This window comes from Tachypleus tridentatus, chromosome 1 (assembly GCF_004210375.1).
Source record: "Tachypleus tridentatus isolate NWPU-2018 chromosome 1, ASM421037v1, whole genome shotgun sequence".
Classification (NCBI taxonomy): domain Eukaryota; kingdom Metazoa; phylum Arthropoda; class Merostomata; order Xiphosura; family Limulidae; genus Tachypleus; species Tachypleus tridentatus.
The window spans coordinates 134,363,015-134,375,991 of record NC_134825.1 but is presented as its reverse complement, the minus strand read 5'-3'; the positions used below and the strand labels follow the sequence as shown (position 1 = coordinate 134,375,991).

General features: G+C 34.5%; 1 pseudogene across 1 annotated transcript in view; it reads left to right on the top strand.

Moving 5' to 3' along the window:
* LOC143224799 (sucrase-isomaltase, intestinal-like) overlaps positions 1–12,977 on the top strand; it is a 97,511-nt pseudogene that overhangs the window by 63,748 nt on the left and 20,786 nt on the right. The window contains exon 21 of the transcript XR_013013445.1: positions 4,065–4,187. The product of XR_013013445.1 is annotated as a sucrase-isomaltase, intestinal-like (transcript). The remainder of the gene's footprint in view (positions 1–4,064; positions 4,188–12,977) is intronic.

The following is a 12,977-nucleotide window of genomic DNA, read 5'->3' as shown; positions in this document are numbered from 1 at the left end:
GGAGTGACAGCTTTTATAGTGAAGACACTGTGGTCTGTCTGTAGACTTTTCGTACAAGTCTGTTTTTAAAATACTGTTTTTTTAAAGAAACTGTAACGTTAAAGTAGTCAATCTATGTAGGCGAATAATCGCAAGTAAATTTGATTGTTCGGTGAAAGGAGTTTGCAAGTGTGATAAATTCTTTAAGTGATTGAAAGTCGGCTGTCCAAATGAAAAATGTCGTCTATGGAACGTTTCCATGTATGAGGTTTTACAGGGCTGAGTTGTAAAAGCTGGTTTTCAATATGACCCACAAAGATATTGGTATAATTGGGAGCCATTTTAGTACCCATTGCAGCACTGTTAACTTGAATGTAATGTTTGTTATTAAATTCGAAGTTGTTCGGAGTTAGAACTAGACTGGTAAGATCGGTTATTGTTTGAGGTTCTGATGGATTAGAGATGCTTAATGCGGACTTCATCATGTGGGATGTTGGTGAAAAGAGAAGAAACATCCATCGTTCAAAGAAGACTATTTTGTGGTAACTGTTGTCAGTGTTAATATCTTCTATCATGTTGAGAAGGTGGGGTATCCTTCATGTACAGGGGGAATACTTTTCATGTGTTGGTTGACAAAAGCAGACAGCCTTTCAGTAGCCATGTTTATATTAGAAATTATGGGCCGCCCAGGATCGTTTGGTTTGTGTATTTTGGGTAAGAGATAAAATTTACCCGGAAAAGCTTGTCTGGGTATCAAATACTGAAAGGTTTCTTTGTTGATTTTATTGTCTTTGAGGAATTCTTTACGTTTTTCATTTATGGTTTTAATAAACTGAGTTCTAGGATCATGCGAGAGTTTTTTTTATAGAAATTAATGTCCTCTAGTTGCGGGTTAGCTTTCCAGATATAGTCATTTCTGTCAAAAATAACAGTGTCTCCACCCTTGTCTGCTGGCTTTATTGTGATATTGTTATTCAATTTAAGATTGTTTAAAGCATTTATTTTGTTTTGCTTAATGTCATTAGGACATTGCTTGGAAGATTTTAAGGTCCATATTATGTCATTTTCTACAGCTTTGATATAGCTTTCTATAAGTGGCTCTCTGTTTGGCGGGTTGTTTATAAAGACTTTTCTTTAAAGTTATGTGTAAGTTGATTATCAGTTGGATGAGGTTTGTTGTAAAAATACTCGAGAAGTCTTAATTTTCTAGGGAATTCATGGAGGTAAGAAAGAAGTTCAAACTCATTAATATAGGTGTTATTTGGGCAGACGTTGAGACCTTTACTAAGGAGACTGAATTTTACTTCAGAGAGAGTTATGTTTGAGAGATTAACAACGTTAGAGATATTTCGTGGTTGTTCAATGTTATTTGCACGTTTGTTTGAGGTTGCTGTTATCTTCAACAAGAATCAGTGATCTCCGGCCATCAGTTTCATCTCTATCAGAAAAATAACTTTATTCTTCATTTACTTTTCATGAAATAATTCTTTTTTCCTGTTTTTAAATTGATTTATATAACATATCTTTCTTAATCACTCTCCAGGTGTTATCTTGACTTTTTTTACTTAAACACCTAAGCACAGTTCTTAAAAATGAACACATACAGTCATGTGAAAAAGTTAGGATACCCTATGCAAGCCTGTGTATTTTTGTAACATTATTGGATATATAGATATTTAATCTCAATTTTAACAATATTGAGAGGTTATAGGAATATAACTAAACAATTAAAACTGAAGAAAAGACTTTTCAAGATCTTCTGTAAATGTAATTCTACAAAAATGCATATTATAACTGAGGAAAACGTTAGGACACCCCCACATTTATTCCCACTTAAAATAGCTCAACTCACACACAGGTGTATCACACCAGGTGCTCATGATTAGAAGATCGTTACTCAGCCTTTTGAATGAGGCTTGCTCTATTTAAACCTCAGACATTTAGTTTGGTGTGCTCCTGACTGTTGAAGTGAGAGTGAGCACCATGGTGAGAGCAAAAGAGCTGTCTGAGGCCTTCAGAAAGAAAATTGTAGCAGCTTATGAGTCTGGTAAGGGATTTAAAAAGATCCCAAAAGATTTTGAAATCAGCCATTCCACTGTTTGGAAAATAGTCGACAAGTGGAGGGCTTTCAAAACAATTGCCAACATGCCCAGATCTGGTCGTCCAAGAAAGTTCACCCCAAGAGCAGACCGCAAGATGCTAAAAGAGGTCTCCAAACACCCTAACATGTCATCACAGGGCCTACAGCAGGCTCTGGCTACTGTTGATGAGAAAGTGCATGCCTCTACAATTAGAAAGGGACTGAACAAGTGTAATTTGCATGGGAGGTGTGCAAGGAGGAAACCTTTGCTCTCTAAGAGAAACATCAAGACCAGACTGAAGTTTGTTAGAGAGAACGTAGACAAAGACCAGGACTCTGGAATAATGTTCTTTGGACAGATGAGTCCAAAATTGAATTATTTGGACACCAGAACAGAGGAAATGTTTGGCATAAACCAAATACAGCATTCCAAGAAAAGAACCTCATACCAACTGTGAAGCATAGAGGTGGAAGTGTCATGGTTTAGGGCTGCTTTGCTGCAGCAGGACCTGGACAGCTCACAATCATAGAATCCACCATGAATTCTACTGTGTATCAGAGGGTGCTTAAGGATCATGTGAGACCATCTGTACGAAAATTAAAGCTGAAGCGGAACTGGACCTTGCAACACGACAATGACCCAAAACATACCAGTAAATCCACCAAGGACTGGCTGGAAACTAAGAAATGGAGAGTCCTGGAATGGCCGAGTCAAAGCCCAGATCTTAATCCCATTGAGATGCTGTGGGGTGACTTGAAACGGGCTGTATGTGCAAGAAACCCTCAAACATCTCACAGCTGAAAGAATTCTGCATTGAGGAGTGGGGCAAACTTTCTTCAGACCAATGTTAGAGACTGGTAGATGGCTACAAGAAGCGTCTCACTGCAGTTATTTCAGCCAAAGGGGATAAACTTTTTCTTCAGTTAGAATATGCATTTTTGTAGAATTACACTTACAGAAGATCTTGAAAAGTCTTTTCTTCAGTTTTAAATGTTTAGATATGTTCCTATAATCTCTCAGTATTGTTGAAATTGAGATTAAATATATATATATTCAAAAATGTTACACAAATAAACAGGCTTCCATAGGGTATCCTAACTTTTTCACATTACTGTATTTTATCCATTCCAAAGTTAAAATACCACTAACACCTTTTCATATACATCATCGCCATCGGCTACAGAGCACCGGAAATGAGAGGCTTACAACACCACACAGAGAAATAAGCAATTCCCGGAAAGTCTGATGATCTCTATGACGTTACTAAACTAAATCTTTATATATCACTCGTTCAATTATACTGGGCATTCCCAGATTGCCCCTGAAAAAGAAAGGTCCAACTTTCGAAAGCTCTCAGGTTGTAAGAGTTTCTAGTTCAGTTTTATCAAAAACTTTTGGGCCTACGTGTTTTTAGCACATCATGAATATGCCAACTATACTGCATCTTACGATCAATACCAGGGCTTAATAGGCTGGCTGGGGTGCAACAGAAAGTAATAGTCGAGGCGCTATATATTATTATAAACTTCATCAACAACGACAGTTATGTTGTGAACTACTTTAAGTGAATTGTAATTAGACTAAAAAAGTTAAAAAAGAAAAGAAAATACCACAACAGTTGTTTCTTTTTTCCTGTCATTTTATTCACGAATACTTCAATTTGCGTATTTCTGTAGTTTTATCTCGTTCTTGCGAAAATCTGGAACAACATTAAATATATAGTGAAACATTTCTATTCGTCTCTAATAAAACAACTACAGAAAGAAAACGAAAAACAAATGGAAGATATTTGTAAAAGAAACTGTTAAGAAAAAATTATAATAAATAAAATGTTTGCTTTCATTACTTTATAGCTTAATTACTGAGATGTGTCGTTTCATTCTGAAGCGTTTCAAGTCGATTTGTATTTTATCTCTCAAAGTTGGTTCATTTTTTAAAATTTTTATGTTATTTGTTTCCGTCTTTCTTGCGTATTTTTATCGTCTATATTACCTACGCAAACAGGGTAAAAGAAGTTGGAAAAGTGGAAGCACTTTAACCGTTGAAAATCTCGAGTCACCAATACCTTTTTGTCAGAAGTGGCTTCATCATCCCAACCCAAGAACATGCTAATAACACTAAGAACAGGTAATTTAGCTCTAGATCTGCAAATGTGTTTAGCACCAAAAGTGTTATTTGTCCTTCATAAAAAAAGAATACATGTTATCTGATGGGGCACACTCGATGAATTAGATTTATTTCTCTTTTCTTAGCATGTTAAGCATCTCGTTTTCTTGTGACGTTAACATATTATTGTAATCATGAAATAATGTACCAACATGTTCCCTGACAAGTTCTGTTTATTATTGGCATAATTTCTATGTTCATGTTTAGTTTGTTGTGAACATATTTCAGGCACATTATTCCTATCTCACATATTCTGTAATGTTAATTTATTATCATAATCTCTTAAAAATTTGGTTGTAGATGTACAGATAAGACGTTCATTTATACTTTTAACCAAAGTAAAAGCGCTTTTCAGCGATTGTTGATGGTTGATTTCCTTGGTTTTATCGTTACAATTTCGAGAATATTTTAGTAGATTTTCATCCTGAGAAGGAACGACCTTAAACTGTTCGGTAGGTTGTCGTGACAGCTCAGATTTTTCGGTGCTTGTTTTCACCCAAGTAAAAGATACAGATGTGTTATACCGCGTTCTGAAATTTGACTTTTGCGTCATAATTATTCTGAATTTTTAGCTATTACAGTTATTGAGCCCCAGCGAGCAAAGCAGATCAAATATAATAACTGGTGTAAAGGCGCTCTTCACACATGCCCTATGCACATTAAACCATGCCTGCGCTGTAACTAACATCAAGCAGAACGTTTTGTCTTGCTGTCTCCTCTTAAACGAATTTACTGACCCACACCGAACTTGACATGTTAACGTATTAGTCTGGCCCGGCATGGCTAGCTGGTTAGGGCGCTTTACTCGGAATCTGAGAATCACGGGTTCGAGTCCCCATCACACCAAACATGCTTGCCCTTTCAGCCGTGAGAACATTATAAGTGACGGTCAATCCCATTGTTCGTTGATAAAAGAGTAGCCCAAGAGTTTGCAGTGGGTAGTGGTAACTAGCTGCCTTTCCTCTAGTCTTACGCTGCTAAATTAGGGACGGCTAGGGCAGACAGTCCTCGTAAAGCTATGCTGGAATTTCAAAAGACAAACAAACAAGCTCATAGTTCCAAAACAAACTAAATTCATAATAAACTTTCTCATATGTTGAAAAATTAACATATTTTATGGAGTATCTCCTCTGTCGTTACTACAATCACTGTTGTAAATAGTTGAATTTGTACAAAACTCACACCACAACAAAATTTTACTACAAGTCACAAACTTTAAATAAAATTTTCAGAATTTTGGCTTGTTTCAAGTAATAATCAAAATATGCAGTAACAGAATATCCGGATGCAATGTGGAGTTTCCTGTTGATCTATGCGACCTGAAAGGTTGAGGTATTATTTAAACCTTTTCCTTCATGTTTTACTATTTATATGTTAACTTTAAATGCTATAGTAAATTAACTTGTTCAGGGCACCAACAATAAGTTAATTACCTTGATCCTTCCTCTCTCTTCAGGACCACGTCCATAAATATAACTCTTATGGCGTTTAGTGCTATTTCACTGCGTTTGCGTTTCTTTATTTTATTACATAAAGTACTTCACACTCGCAAACGGTTCCATAACTAAACATCATTTTTCTACATGATAAAGTTACCACATGCATATTACACATAAATGTCCTTTTTAAAACGATTTTGACATCTAAGTGATACTAAACGATAGGTAGACTTTTTCTTACAGTCCGTATTGAGTGGGGAGAAATACTTAGAACCAACATCATCATGTATAATAAACAGTATGATCTGTATCAAACTATCTGAACGAGCAATTTAAGTCCGTCGTGAATTGGTTGTAAGTTTTTTTGTTTGTGTATGAATATTGTCTTTCTTGAACTGGGTACTCTAAAAAGCTGTAGTGATTACTGAGTTTTGTATTCTTTGTAGTTTGCTAATGTGCAACGGTGTAACTGGTGGTCTATATTGTTTATATATTCTAATAATGTTTTTTCACGACGCTCCAGTGCTTTTACCGAACAGTCTTGTAGCATAGTGTGCTCGATATTGCCATGCGTGTAATTTAGGTGACGTGATCCTTTCATGTTGATTTCGAATGATATGTTATGCAAGGAATTTTTCTGATGTGACGACATGAAAATAAATCTCATGCAAGTTTACTTCTGGCAGGTATCTACATATTTTTGTTGAGTTTGAGAATAATTGGATTTTGGCGCATTTATTTTAATTCTATGTTTTTGAATATATTCTGCTATTTGATTTAGAACAGTTGTAAATTTGTGGCGACAATTCAAGGAGTTGGTAGATTCTTCCATATCGCTACATTGTATGCTAATTGAGAAGACTGAAATTTTGGTCTTTAAGGGATTAGCTTCCAAGGTTAAAATTAGGTACTCTCCACATTCACTCGACATTTTTTTATTGTCGAAAAAATTTGATAAATAGCGAATAACAGCTGTTGGTATTTCCTTTTGTTTCATTTTGTACACTCCTTGACCAAAATATTTGTATGCTGTTCAGTATTGATGTTACTGTTTACATGCATGGAGTAGTCATTGAGTAAATGCCCGGGCAGTAGCAGAGAAAGTAGAGTTTGTTTGAGAAACGTATGAACGAGTTCCTATTCTGTTCAATATAAGTTGTTTGGAGTATTTCTTCGTCAAACACACATACGTTTTCTACAAAAGGGTGTGCTTTTGATACAATCGTTTTCAAAACAGATCAATTATTTGTTCAAACAATTTCTCTGTATTTGGGGTAGAGTCATGCCTCGTCACCTGTCAGAAGTTGCAGAGCTTCAAATTGTTCGACTGTTGAGAAATGTTAGTAAGCAAACGCTCATTGTCAGAACAGTAGGGTGCCACCAGTATCTTGAAATGTCATTCCAAGATAGACGCCAAAAAACACTGCCTAGGATGTCGGTGTTTAATCATGTTAATACGTCAAGGTTGAAAGAAATAGTACAACACCTTATGACAAGGACGGCATGAAACTAACAAAACAAAGATTATGTAAGAAGGGCTATCTACAAACCGATATTAACCAGAATTCACCACCATCACCATATTACTTGGACAAGACAGCATGCCAACATACAGTTAGGACTCAGGTAACAGCTTGTTAAAGTTGACGTAGAATTCGTGCCCATTGTTTGCCTGGAAACAGATGAAGGAAGACTGTCTTTCCAATAGGAAGCACAGGAGGTTATGCAGTGCGTGTTTGGACGGCTATTCATCATGGTGGAAGAACTGCTTTTCGTATCTTCCAGGGAAATTCAGTAGCGCCTTGTACAGACTTCAGATGACATTTCTACCTTATGCTATAGCAAAATTTGGCAATAATTTTGTGTTTCGAGATGGCAGTGTCATTGCCCACAGTGCAAATACTGTACAGGATTATTTTCACTAGGAGGACACTATAAGATTGTCATGGCCAGCAAAGTCTTCAGATCCTAATTCCATGGAAAACTATTTGGCAGAACGGAGCCAGTAGTTGCTAACCATGACCCTAAATGAGCTACTCAAGTTGTAGCAGCAATCTAATGAGAAGATGGGATGAAATCACGATGGTTTACATTTATAACCTCAATAATAGAGTGTCAAGTTCCTTTGACACGGGGGGGGGGGCTATCATAGTATGAGGAATACTAACCAAGTACTGAAAGTTTAATATGCAATGATATAAGGTTACTGATGTTGTTTACAATGATTTAATGATAAATTTTGTTATCGTATATATTTTGGTAAGAGTTTGTGATAGGTTAAGGCTTAATTATACATCTTTCTACGGGTGTGTGATAAAACTGTTTGCTGGTGTAACAAATCATTCATGATGTTCGTTATGTCTTATTATGCAAAGTACATATGTAGAGGTTTAATATAACATGCAAAAATTAGCTCGTGAATTCTTGTATTACGTATGGAATGATGGTGCATTCTCAGTAGCATCCATTAATGGGTTATTTTCTGTGATAACGGTATTGGTTCACGAAGTTCGTAGTTTTTCTGAATATTATTTTTGTTGATATGTATTTGTTTGACCAGCATTTATGTTTGTTTCAGTGGTTATTATGGTTTGGGGCTGAAATTATTTGAATTAGATATCTCTTTGTGGATCATTTTGCACTGCAGCAACATATGTTGGTTCTTGTGTGATTACTGTTGGGATAAGTGATATGTTTGACTCGTTTCTGAATGTTGTGAGGTCGTTCTTGTTATGTTGTAAATTGTTGTTTTTATTTCTTTGTACTTTAAACAGTCTTTGTAATTGGCTGTGTGTTGTTGTTTGCAATTACAACCGTATGGGTTTTCGTGTTCTTTAGGGCATTGTATATTGCGAATATTTCCTTTACAACTCACACAACGTGAGAGAGATTTATAGGCTGCGGTCGTGTTCCCATAGCGTTGGAACATCAAGCCTATTAAATTTTTCAAACACTTACTTTAACATAGCTTAACCTCTGTCAATGTAACCTTCTTAAGCCACTTATAGTTTCGACCATTAGCTACAAGCTTACAAACTCACTAAAGACTAAGCTATAATTCCGATTTTGGGGTCGAAGAGAAACTCCGAGTTTTTGAACGCCCTAATTATCTTTTAGGCTTTTTTAAAATCAAAATAACTACCGAAAAATTTGGAAATCGTAGTGCTAACAATTATAACATTGCGTTACAACTACGGTAGGCGTTTTAGTTTCTTCGACTTGAAATCTCTTATACCAGAGTGTAGTACCATTTGATATTAAACGTTGGATATCTTGCAAGTTATCAATGCTTACTTTTATTATTTTAATCCTTTTTTTTTTCTATTTGGTGCAATTCTTTAAAGTTTTGGTGAATGATATTATGTGTAAGTTCGTTTAGTTATAGCATATTCTTCTGATGACAAATGGTATTGTGTTGGATTTCATTCATGTCACCTGGTTAGATCAGCCGGCTCAACTCCCTTTATTAAAACGCCGCCCTTATCTCACTGTTTAATGGCAACAATTCTGATGTCTGATTTAGATCATCTGATATCAACAGCAAGTCCGGTTTATTACACGAATCTGGAATGCCTCCTTATGATTATGACATGTATTTGGGGGTTATATTTTGCAGTGTGTGTATCTTGAATATTTTTTCTTTTGTGTGTTTGAGAGTAGTTTACGTCGTCTCCTTGAAGTGATCAACATAAAACTATCATTGTCGATGTTTGTGGTGTTAGTTTCTGTGTTTAATGTTTCACTCAAATGTAAGGGGGTTGATGTATGGCTTTTATGTTTGTTTGTTATTGTCAGAACTGGTATCTATTTCTACTCACTACAGCTTTGGTCAGGTTAGCTTGATCTCCTAACCATATTTGGTTTTACAGTTACTTCAGTACTACTTTTTATATGAAGGATGACATTCATAATAAGATAGAAAAGTTGGCAAACTGGTTAACAGAGCCTAATCCCCAAATTAAACACATTTGCGTCTCCAGATCTCAATGTAGACAATAGTATTTTATTCTTTAAATCAACTAACTCCATAATTCAGTAGTAGTGATCGAGTTGAAGATCAAATCAACAGCCAGAAGACTATAAGATAGAACCAACAAGCAGCTAAGCTTGAGAAGTATAAGTCCACATATACACGTAATAAAACATATACTGAACCATAGCGAAAGCACAGAATGAAAGAAACCTACACACTATTGAAACCATCGCGATAAAAACAAGAAAACCAGTGTTCAATAAACGATAAGACGCGCTTTCACTTTTGCATGTGTTTGATATGTGCAAAATAACTACTTCACTCATTAAAAGCAACAGAAAATCCAGCTATAATTTACATAAGTATGTCTCTAAAAAGTGAATATAATCTTATAAAAAGTGCGTGTTAAAAATAAATAACTACTCCGTTGATTAACAATGTTCAATTTACATCCAGAGAAAACTAGGCTTGTTTGAATATCGCGCAAAGCTACACGAGGGCCATCTGCGCTAGCAGTCTCTAATTTAGTAGTGTAAGACTAGAGGGAAGGCAGCTAGTCATCACCACCCACCGCCAACTCTTGGACTACTCTTTTACCAACGAATAGTGGAAGTGACCGTAACATTAAAAGGTCCCACGGCTAAAAGGGCGAGCATGTTTGGTGCGATCGGGATTCGAACCCGTGACCCTCAGATTACGAGGCAAACGCCTCAACCCACCTAGCCATACCGGGCCGTATAAAACTAATATGATATATATATGTATATATGGTGTTGGGATATATTTAACTACTTTGCTTGAGAAAGGGTTGAATATTGGATGAAATGACGGTTTTCAATCCCAATCCACAGAGTATTACTTAATAATATTGATAAGTAACTGTTATCGTAACTATGATAGTACTTATAAAATAGGCCTAGCTAGTCTAACACTGCTAAATTAGGGACGGCTAGTGTAGATAGCCCTCGTATAGCTTCGCGCAGAATTAAAAAAACAAACAAAAATTAAAGACTAAAACACATAGTACACGATACCAAATTAGTATAAAATGTCGTCACTAACCTTGACCTCACCTATTCAAAGAAACTAGTTTATCCATATTTATTTAATGTATTTATGAGTAGCTTAAAGCTTATGACTCAAAGTTTCTTTGAGAAGAATTGTACTACTTCAAAAAACTGCATTGACCCTTTATTAAAAGAATTTTGAAAATACAGAAGGAATATTTTCTTTGAAATTATTAAATTGCACAAAAATGTTTTTTGTGAAATATATTTTGGTAAATTATAAATGAGTAAGTTACCTATAAGTAACGTTGTTCAATTGAGAAACCAATAAAATAATACCATTATTTACTATTTATTGCCTCTATGTTACATTGTGCAAGTAGAGGGTTAACATTGCAAATCATTTTATAATTAACTGTATATTGAGAATTATTCTCTTGGCTGGATTTTCGCCCTCATTAAAATTAATCTACATTTCATAAATGCCTAAAGTTTTCTTTATGTTTTAAAGACTTTCCACTTGAATAATTTTGTTATTCTGTTTATTTTTTTCTTTCTGTTTTTAATTTTTGGTTCCACACAAGGCTGTAGTAATAAGGATGTGACCAGTTTTGTTCATTTTTGTATACTTTATTTATCTTGGGACGTTGTATTTTCTTTCTGACACAGTAAATGGCACAGATACAGGGTGTTTTGAAAGGCAATATTCAACCTATAAAAAGACACATACACATAAGAACAATAAAATACTTCTGATTTAATAATCTAAAACGGATGCAAGAATGTTTCAGAGAAAGTTCGCTGGTTCGACCAGTAGTCAACATTGAAAACATATTTTCATTCTACTAAATGCTTTAATTTTTCTAGGTTTGTACTTGGTATTTTAGGTTTAAGATGCCTGATAAATCTTCGAAGTAACAAAGCTCTTATGTATTAAGACAATTTGATGGGTGTATAAGGATAATTTCGAAACAATATTCATTGATGTTTTGATACTTATACAAATACTCGCCAACAGCTTTATAAATACACACTATTTGAATGAAAATAATTTGCATAGAAATACCATATATTTCATACTATAAGTATATTTCATTTCACAAAATATCACTTACAGTTAGGCCAACAATGATAATAACTCATTCTGCATCTGTAAAAAAATATAGACTTTGAAACAATAGAATATTTTAAAGCATTATACGTTAAATGAGATGATGGTCTTAAAATGAACAAATGAGCCAAGGATCTTCAAACTTATTATGTTTAATATTTTGATAAAAATATGTTAAAGACGAAGTGTTTTACGTGTATTAAATTAACTTTGTGTATAAAAGCTGTCATTTTTACGGACATTATAATCACCACAAAAGATATATAATAATTCTAAATTACCCCTTTTCATTTATAATAGAAAATTACAATAATGTGTCCTCAGAATTTTTTATTTTATTTAGAATACGAAATTTTTGTACACAGATAAAATAGAATGCACTGAAACTTATATAGTTTACCTAGTAACATAGAAATGGCTTAAAATGATCTCCATACCTAGTCATGCAGAGCCTCAACACCGAAATTTTAAGAAAAAGACGCTCAAATGTCAAAATTATTCTTCCACTCCCAAATTTTTAAGCCCTTTAGCTGCTTGTTTCTTGAAATCTTCGCATTCTATTGGTCACAAATAAATAATACAATAGCAAACATCAGAGAGATAATTTATGACAAGTTATGATAGTAGCCATCTCAGCGCCATGCGTGCCATTTGACAAGTACATTATATTTAATGTTCAGACAAAGCAAAAGCTTTATTGGTAGTAGTTACAATGTTTCAGAGTAGGATTTCTCATACTATAGTATGCCGGTTGTTGTCAAGTCATATCTCAAACTGATAATTTGTACAGCTCTAGCTGTTCTGATGTAGATAAAAAACTATATACTAGTACGATAATTTGATCAGAATTTTTAAAGTTGTACGCAAAGAAATAAGTTTGAGAATCACTACCTTAGAGGGTGGAAGAAAATGTTGAAATAAATAGATTGGACTGAAGAAGTGTCGTGCGATATTCAAAATGTGAAGTTTAGCATTCGTATATATATATACTTTTAAAAATACGAAATTGAAACTTTTATGTTATTAAAATTTGATCTATAAATTATATTTTAATGTCATGTTTATTGATGTACATTGATAATAAATTAGTTTAATTATTTTTTCAATGTAACTATAAAGTATGAGAATAAGTCACTGCTGGCAGGTAACATGTCACTTTATATAATAAAATTTAGTATATTCCAATGCGTTACTTTAGAAAGGGTCAAATGTTGTACTCGG